Source organism: Nicotiana tomentosiformis, chromosome 5 (assembly GCF_000390325.3).
Source record: "Nicotiana tomentosiformis chromosome 5, ASM39032v3, whole genome shotgun sequence".
Classification (NCBI taxonomy): Eukaryota; Viridiplantae; Streptophyta; class Magnoliopsida; order Solanales; family Solanaceae; genus Nicotiana; species Nicotiana tomentosiformis.
The window spans coordinates 106988598-106998200 of record NC_090816.1 but is presented as its reverse complement, the minus strand read 5'-3'; the positions used below and the strand labels follow the sequence as shown (position 1 = coordinate 106998200).

At 36.7% G+C, this 9603-nt stretch overlaps 1 long non-coding RNA gene across 1 annotated transcript; it reads left to right on the top strand.

Moving 5' to 3' along the window:
* The first annotated feature begins 696 nt into the window (after positions 1–696).
* Positions 697–9180, top strand: LOC104110633 (uncharacterized). Its single transcript, XR_689515.4, has 3 exons — positions 697–888; positions 1183–1246; positions 8560–9180. It is a non-coding gene; the product is annotated as an uncharacterized lncRNA (long non-coding RNA).
* The last annotated feature ends 423 nt before the right edge of the window (positions 9181–9603 follow it).

Below are 9603 nucleotides of genomic sequence, written 5' to 3'. Positions count from 1 at the left end.
TTCGATCACCTTTGAACCAAGAGATGTCTCAACTGATGTATGAACAGAATAACAAGATGATAAAAGCTAGAAAATGATAGTATATTGCTTTTTATGTTGCGTAATGTGATCTGCCTTACAAATGATCATACCCCCTTTATATAGTAGGGGAATCCTACTTTTGATACAATTCTATACAAGGTAAAAAATCTCATGATTTGCTAATCAATCGGCCTATCCTTGATACGTGCGGACATTTTCGCTGTGATCTACAACCGATCGCGGATATTTCATCCTTCTGTTATTCGGCTTGGCAAATTTCTGTCGATCTCGTCTGATCTCGATTTTGTTTGATAACATGGTCTCGAGCTTAACGAAATAACTACGCACCTCGGTTTGATATAATTTGAGATCGAACTTTAACCTACCATATTTCAGTCTCGATTGGTCACACAAGAGGCGAACCCGGTTTTGACCGTATACACAATTCTAGCAGTAATTTGACTGATGAATACAAAGAAATGGCATGTACCTGCCAACAATGTTTTAGAAACAAAAACAAATTCATCTATTTGTTTTATGGTTTAATTCTTTTGAATGTCGTCGTTAAATTTTGTCAGCAATATACATCTTTTTCTATTATCTTTTTCCGCTCTTTTTCCCTTTGAACTAATCGCATTGCGCATGTAGGTATGCTAGTTTAACTAAAAAGAAGACAAAGAAAAGAAAGAAAAGTTCCGGATGCACAAATAAAGAAAAAACGGAGTGTAAGAGAAACAGATGAAATCGCCGCGCTGAAGCATTTTCAGTTCGCCATTGGCGCGAGCTTCCTCTTAGACAAAGCTATAAATAAATCACCTCAATTTATCAGCTTATTTGGGCGCCAACCCCTTTCACCATGTTTCGAAGGTAAACCTAAAGCAAATCTGAATTTGTACCGTATCAATATCTACTTTAATATTCATAGGTTTTTTTCATTGATTAGGTTATTAAGAACAGAAATTATACTTATTCATCCGGATTATGGAAATGTATTTTTTGATTGTCCATATTATTATTGATTTTACTAGTTAAAAGACTACTTGTATTAATTTTACCGAACTATTTGAATGAAACGAATTAGGGTTCTGAGATGAATTTTCGTTGCTTGAAATGAGAATAAAGTGGTTGAGCTAATTTCTTCTACTTTACCTTTTTTTAAAGGTCCATCCTGCGACTTTCGGCTGGTCAATCAGTAAAAAGAATTCCGATTGAGGTTACAACATAGGTACTTTTATATTATCTTCTTATTTCATGTAAAATTATATAAAGAATGTTCTCTATTATTTATTTTTCTCTTGTCGGTGCTGGGGAGCCAAATAAAATTTATTAATTGGTGATTAACATATCTATGGCACTTTGGTGTATCACATTATGCAGAAGCTTTGTCTGGTCGTCTTCATTTCATGATTACCATTATGAAAATAAATATTGGGTGGTGTTAATGAAGTAAATTGGTTAGCTTCTATTACCCATTATAGTAATTTTGCGTAGTTTATGAGGATATTGGATTTGCATATAATGAAATAAATAAGTCACTGGTGGCTACACATATAGATGCTGAGTATTTGGCTTTCAGATAAAGGCACGAAGAAAAAGGTTTGGTCCATTCAAGTTTAAAAGAAGGTGGATCACAGGTGATGGTTATCAATCTAGTTGGAAGTATAGATGAAGGATAAGAGGAGATGTTCCAAAAAGGGCGTGGTACTTAAAAGTTTCTTGATTAAGTGAATATGTAAAAGTGTTAGTGATTCTCTTTTCTTTTCTTTTCTTTTCCTTTCCTCCTTAGCACAAGCAATGAGGGATTAGGAAGGGAAATGTGAAGGGAAACGAGGTCTTGGGTGGGTATCACTATCACATTTTCGTTAGTGTAACATAAGTAAAAATGGAAAAGAACATAACCAAAAATTTATTGTATGTTAGCATCGTGCACTAGTTTGTGTTATCTTCTTCTTTGCAAAATTCAATACCCAGGCCATTGTTGGCATAGAGAAGTTATTCTGAAGAGTTGACTAGAGAAGGAAAACATATTTCTTTGGTTAACAAAATAAAATAGCATTCTGAAAGTCAAACAAAAATTCTTTTTTAAAATATAAAAAAAAAGAACCAGCAAAAGACTGTCAACCAAAAAAACTTACTTATACTATAATCCAAATATTTTTGATAGTCATCTTGACGACTATTATGAGCGTTTACCTTTTTCTATTTTCACCTATTTCCCATCTTTGACGTTAATTTACTTTTTTAATAATTTATTTCATTTTTGATAAAGTAAATAATATTATTGATATGAAAAAACTCTCGTGTAAAAGTAGTTTATCAAAAAAAAAAATGAGAGCACACACCAAAGTATAGTTCTATGCAATGACACAATCTTCTCTACAAACAACAACCTCTTAGGTGCACCAAAATCTAACTAAGAATTATTTGCTACTCCTTAAAAAAAACAATAAACCTAGTACATTCCCACAGATAGGGTATGTGGAGGGTAGTGTGTACGCAGACCTTACCTCTACTTAGTGAAGGTAGATGGGTTGTTTTCAATACGAAGACCTTACCCCTACTTAGGTGCACCAAAATCTAACTAAGAATTATTGGCTACTCCTTAAAAAAATAACAACAAAAACAACAAACCTAATACATTCCCACAGGTGGGGTCTGGGAAGGGTAGCGTGTACATACCCCTACTTAGTGAAGGTAGAGGGGTTATTTTCAATACGCAGACTTTACCCCTACTTAGTGAAGAAGAAGAAGAAGAAGAAGAAGTAGTAGTACCAAACAGTAACAACAGGGAAATACAATAACTGAAGTGAACTAAACAACATGACGTAATATAGATCTAAGAATATGAAGGTACATAAGCCTAATACATACCCCTACTTAGTGAAGGTAGAGGGGTTATTTTCAATACGCAGACCTTACCCCTACTTAGTGAAGAAGAAGAAGAAGAAGTAGTAGTAGTACCAAACAGTAACAACAGGGAAATACAATAACTGAAGTGAACTAAACAACATGACGTAATATAGATCTAAGAATATGTAGGTACATAAGTGCTACTAATACTATTGGTAAGAAAAAGGGAAACTTTCAACTACCTACTAACCTTCTACCCTAATCTGAAGTGAACTAAACAACATGACGTAATATAGATCTAATAATACGAAGGTACATGAGTGCTACTAATACTACTGGTAAGAAAAAGGGTAACTTTCAACTACCTACTAACCTTCTACCATAATTCTCAACCTCCACACCCTCCTTTCAAGGGTCATGAGGTACGATAACTGAAGGGAACTAAATAACATGAAGTAATATAGATCTAAGAATATGAAGATACATGAGTGCTACTAATACTACTGGTAAGAAAAAGGAAAACTTTCAACTACCTACTAACCTTCTACCCTAATTCTCGACCTCCACGCCCTCCTTTCAAGGGCCATGTCCTCAGTAAGCTGAAACAGCGCCATGTCCTACCTAATCACCTCTCCCCAATACGTTTTTGGCCTACCTTAACCTCTTCTCAAACCCGCCATGACCAACCTCTCACGCATCCTAACAATAGCATCAATGTTTCTCCTCTTAACATGCCCGAACCATCTTATCCTAGACTCCCACATCTTGTCTTCCACAGAGGCAACTCCCACTTTGTCTGGAATAACTTTATTCCCAATCTTATCTCTCCTGGTACACCCACTCATCTATCTCAACATCCTCATTTCTGCTACTTTCATCTTCCGAACACAGAAGTTTTTGATTGGCCAACATTCAACCCCATACAACATAGTTGGTCTAACTACCACTCTGTAGAATTTACCCTTAAGTCTTGGTGATACATTCTTATCATATAGAGCACCAAATGTGAGTCTCCATTTCCTCCATCTCATTCCAATACAATGTGTGACATCCTCATCAATCTACTAGTTACCTTGGATTATAGATCCGAGATACTTGAAACTGCCTCTCTTTGGGATAACTTGAGTATCAAGCTTCACATCTAGGTCCGCTTCATGATTCCCGTTACTGAATTTGCACTCCAAGTATTCTGTTTTAGTCTTGCTTAACTTGAAACATTTAGATTCCCAGGTCTATCTCCAAACCTCAAGCCTCGTGGTAACCCTTAAAAAAGAGAAAGCAAAAATATAGAAAGTCATTTTCTATCCCCTCAAAAGTTATGTTATTTTTTCTCTTTCACAGGACCCATATGATAGTTAGGTGGGCGTCATCATATGCTCTAACATCTTCTCTTCCTTCTTTTAAAGGCTCTGCCATGTAGCGCATGCTCTAGTTGGCATAACGTCATTGAATGTACCCTGAACCAATTCAGAACTACCCGCCATAGTCGTGCAGCCACTCGCCAATGTAACAAGAGGTGATCCACATCTTCATTCAAAAGGTTGCGCATGAAGCATTATCCTCATATTCTTCAAGTTTTCAACTGCCGCAACCTTGCCACCAACTCAGCAAAGAAGCCCACTTTCTAGTGGGCCTTTAGAAGTCTAAGTTGATTCATATGGGAATCCCGAGTCCTTCCTCACCAAAAGTATGTGATAGCATGACTATTGTAAACACTTCATAGCTCCTTGCACCCAACTTCCACGAGTCATGTCCATGGAATATGGCGTTCTATTTGTAGAGCTTATTGATCAACCTTTTGAAATTCGTCGCCTTGTTGACCACTTAAAGGTCTGTTACCTCAGGTCCTTCCCTATTTTTGTAGTCGTTAGTCTCCAATTGACCAAGTGATACTTTCCAGTTTCATCTGCTGAATGAGCCTTTCCACCTTTCCCATCATACTAGATCAATACTTTTCCATCATGCTCTTGTTTAATACTTTTTTCTCCCTTTTGACGAGTACCTCCTTTGCCACGTTGCTTGTCTCTTCTCAAATTTTTGAATTATCAGGTTCCGCATAGATTGGTCTTTGTTCGAAGAACACAAGGCAGTTTGAAGTAAATGGTCATGAGTGGTCAAGTCCTGCAATCAAACACTCGTGCTTGGTCTTCAATATTGTCCATATCGCTTACTAGTATTATCTCACACTTTTTGCGGCAGGTCTTAAGTCCTGACACTTATGGAACCATACAAGAATCTATCTCAAGGATGTCAACTAGGAAATATCTGCATCGCAGAACACCAATGTGTCATCCATGAATATAGGTGTGTGATTGTCACTCTACGATGTTTTCCCGATAGCAGCAGTGAACCCCTCAAATAACCTCTTGTCACTGCTCTGTGCATCATTTTGCTCAAAGGTTCTATTGTTAAGGTAAACAACATAAGAGATAACGGGTCTCCCTACCACAAGTCCCTCGAGCTTCCAAAGAACCAATATGAGCTTCCATTTACTAAGACGAATTTTATGTTTGTTGAGATACAAGACTTGATCTACTTACTCCATTGACCCATGAATGCATTTCTTCATCACAACAGAAACCAGGAACTGTAATTCACATGATCGTATTCCTTCTCAAGGTCAACTTTGCAATTTGCACAAAATCTTGGGCTTTCCCTCCGTACTCGTTGATCCACTACTGCGTTTGTCACCAAAGTCAAGTCTCAAATCTCTCTTTCCTCTCACAAACATGGGATCTCCGAACTCTTCATAATTCTCCTAGCCATTATGCACGAGATCATAGCTTCCGACTAGCTGACCCATCGGACAAAGCATCTGATTTCTAGGCAATTTCTCAACAAACAAAAAGCCTTTGCTCTTTTGTTTGTGTTTGTGAGATACTCGTAAAATGGGTTGTTTTCCGGTTCCCATTCTTTTGCAGTTTCTTTTCAAACCTAGCATTAGTCATATCAAAGAATCTTTGTATGTATGTTGCTCTAGCTTTTGAGCCTGTAGAGAGACAAACAAGCAGGGCCAATTTGGTACTTTTTGAATCTACTCACTCTAGAGTTGTTGGACACAAGTGTTGTTTAGATGGGTGAGATCTATATAAGGACCTAACCTCATGGTAGGTACCTAGCCATAAAGTTGCTGAAATTCGGCACATGCACTGGTGTGTAAAGCCCTCCCCCGAAAACCTGCTACTCTGAGTTCAGATTTTTAATCTCATGCTGCTTCTTTTAAATGTAAAAGTTCTATTTTATTTTATCATTTTTCATAGTGTTATATGATACAAACTTACTTTTTCTTCTTTTGCCAAATATTTTAAAGCCTTGATGGTATATCCACTTAGTAACTTCTCTCTCCCTTACAGAAGAAAACAAAAAGGAATATTTTTTCCTTTTTTCTTTAGCATAGTGCTCTTTCTGAGTGACGCTTGCTGTTTCCTTTTGCTACATTTTTTACTACTACAGCAGGAGAAGTCTTCCCTTCCCTGCTGCATTCTTTTGTCTTCTGAACTTTCATGCCAAGTCCCAAAAAAACCAGAAGAACCTGATACAATTACTGTCTCTCTGTGTTGGTGAAGAAGAAATCATTAGAAATGGAATGTTACCGAAGGTGATACATTGGTAAAGCAAGGATCTTCATTGCAAAGGAGCTGGATAATTTGGTTTACAGTTTTTAAGTAGTGATGGTTTTCCTTCATTTATATTTATGTGAAGTGTTAGAAGAGCTGTAAACCTGGTTCTCTATATTGTCTATCCAAGATTAGTGTTGTCCTGACACTAGTTGTTTGGAAGACCTAAGCTAATTTGGGACTTCCAAGTTGTATTCCTATTAATTTAATTTAATTTCCAAAATTTAGAACTCATGTAGGACTGTTACTAATGTGAACCTGGAGGAAGTTTCAAATGTGGAACTCCATGGACGTTGTTGTATTATAATTTTTGGTAAAACTTCAATTCCTTTCTGATATATTCTAAGGGAGCATTATATATTAGACATTGAATTTTTCCGATACCAAATCGGTATTTATATGGGTGATAAAACTTGCAACCAGTTTAGATCCGATAAATGTTGTGAAGGTGCCGTGATTTTTGGTTGAGAATGATAATGCAAAGAGAATGAGGAAAGGGCACAGAAAGACAAAATATTCTGGGTAGGGGGCTAGGGGCCAAACTTGACATTACATTGGAGTGGCCTCTGGGTGGAAGACTGACAAGACTTGTGACGTGTCACAGAGTTGAATCATTTGAGAGGTACATGCCTTGTACAAATTACTGGTTTGAAAAGTGTGGTTGGCATAGGATCCAGTAGTATTTAAGCTCTAAAGTTTGATTTGATTCTTGTTACCATCTGCAATATGCATTTACTTCCGTGGTCTCGTAGAAAGGTTAACTGCTACTCTACTAGGACAACTGATTGACTAGCTTGTGTCTAGGCCCTGTTATCTCTCAGTCTGAATATGTCAAACAATAGAATGGTAGGCAATGTCAACCTGGGGTCTAAAGCCTTTAAGGAACCCTGTTGGAGCTGATTCCATACATGTTTTAGGTGAAGATATTTTTCAGTTTCCCATATGATTATCTAGGCTTCAATTTCCTTGGCAATGTAGAATGGAGGCCTTCTCATTGTCAGTACTTGGAAGCTCTAAAAGTCTGCCAACTTGCACATCAAGTATGCGTTGAGTGTCTATGAAGGTCGGGTTTACCTTCTGAGGCTCAAATGCTTGATGTAGACATTATGATTTGCTCAGTCCTGTAGGTACTTATATCTGACTTTAGATATACTAGGTCAAAAATTCCTGCCATGGGGATATGACATTGCTGTGGTCATGAATCCCGCTCTAATTCCCAGGTCACTCTGAGGTGGCAATAGACTCAAGCTTGTCTATATACTAATAAGCTTCTTTGAATGGTAATCACGGTACTCTTGGATCGACCTTTTGATCTCTCAGCATTTTTGACTACTTCACTACAATATAGTTATTCTTGTCCTACCATGGTATATCAGAGTTTGAACCAATTTATGATTCAAGAATTCAAAGCCTTATAATAGATTTCATTGGACCATTATGTAAGATCATTTCTTCGGTAGGACTATTGTCAAAAACTGGGATTTCATGTGGTTTGTTATCAAATTTAAAGCTTAAGATTTTCCCTAATGTTTGAGAAAGAAGATGTGCAATAAAAAAATCCTATAATTTGACCAATTAAGATTAAATTGGCTAATCCCCTACACAGTTGATATTTTTCGGCAAGTTCAATGGATCTTTTTCTGGTTCCTAATTTCCTAACCTGGTTGAATCATCACTCTTAAACAAATATACATGATTGTGATCGAGGAGGTTTGGTCATTGTTCAAATTATCCCAGTTTTTTATTTGCACCTCTTTTGATCATTTAATTAGCGTGTCAACAGTCGACTTGTTCCTCAAGAATTGAAACTTGAATTGTGTGGTTTCTGCTGGAAAGTATCTGAATTTGTTTCTTTGTTCTTTTGCTCCTTGTGCCTAAAGTATTTTCTTAGATGCTCCCAACCCCCCCTCCCCCCCGGTGGGGGAGGGGGCAGATTTTTTCTTTATTGGAATTTGTAGCTCTTACATTGAAGTCTGCAGTTCTTTTCTTTGCTGTTATAATTTGTTGTTGTTACTTCTACAGTGAGCAAAACCTCGATGGTTCTATCTCTAATTACTTCTCATTTTAACAGTTTGATACATTAAAGGGGACACTTCGTCACTTTAGCCTGATTCCTCCAGGTGGTGGTGGGATATTGACACATTCTTTGGCTAGTGTAGCATCATGGGAAACTATCAGAAGCTGCTGATGCACTTGAGAAGGATTTAAAGGGCACTCAAGCGGGAGGAGTTGTTGATGATTTGGTTAAGCGTGCTAGGAATAGAGCTATAATCGAGCAAGCACTAACCTTACTGCAATCTTATGACACCACTAATACTATCAGCATAACTTGAAACCATTATCATTATAGCATCAAGGTTCAGTTTATCTGCTGCCTACAAAGTTGCTCGAGAATGGCTTTTTGATGATTAACATGTTGAAATTTTCAGTGATTGCGGCACTTTTATTTTTGTTGCAATCCAAGTAAAGTAGTTATGCCTTTCTTGATCCGGAAATAATCTACGTTGAAAGATATATCACTATTGAGCAGCATTATTGATATATTTAGCAGGAGTAACCATTGGATTTTTCTTTTTTTTGATGAACTATCTTATTAGCTGTTACCTTGTTTGGTATGTATAATAAAGGCAGCTCAGTCAACTGTATAACTTCTTTGGTAGTTTTCCGTGGGAGTTGGATTTGAAAGAGCTCAGCCAAGCATTGCAAGGTTTCTCTTCTGTTCGAGGATAAGTGGACATAATTCAACTTGAAACAAGAAAGATTGAAATTTCTCAAGAAACATCGATTATGTATATTCTAACAATTCTAGTTTAATTCATTTTGAAATACTAGTAAGGGTTTGAAGTGTCATTTATATTCAGAAGTTCTAAAACATCGGCTTAGAAAGCAAAAGTTTTTTTGTGAAATTGTAACTTTAATGGGATTACATGTTTAATAAATTACTAGACTTCATTTTAATTGTTTTAGTACATGTTTGATCGCTAAACCTTTTCGAAACTAAACCTGAATTTTTGACTATCTTCTTTCAGACTTGTAGATAATAAGCTTTTGCAGTTCAGTCTGAACTCCAGAGATTTTTTTTATTGCTTTTAGATTTTGACGTTGTATGTGTTTT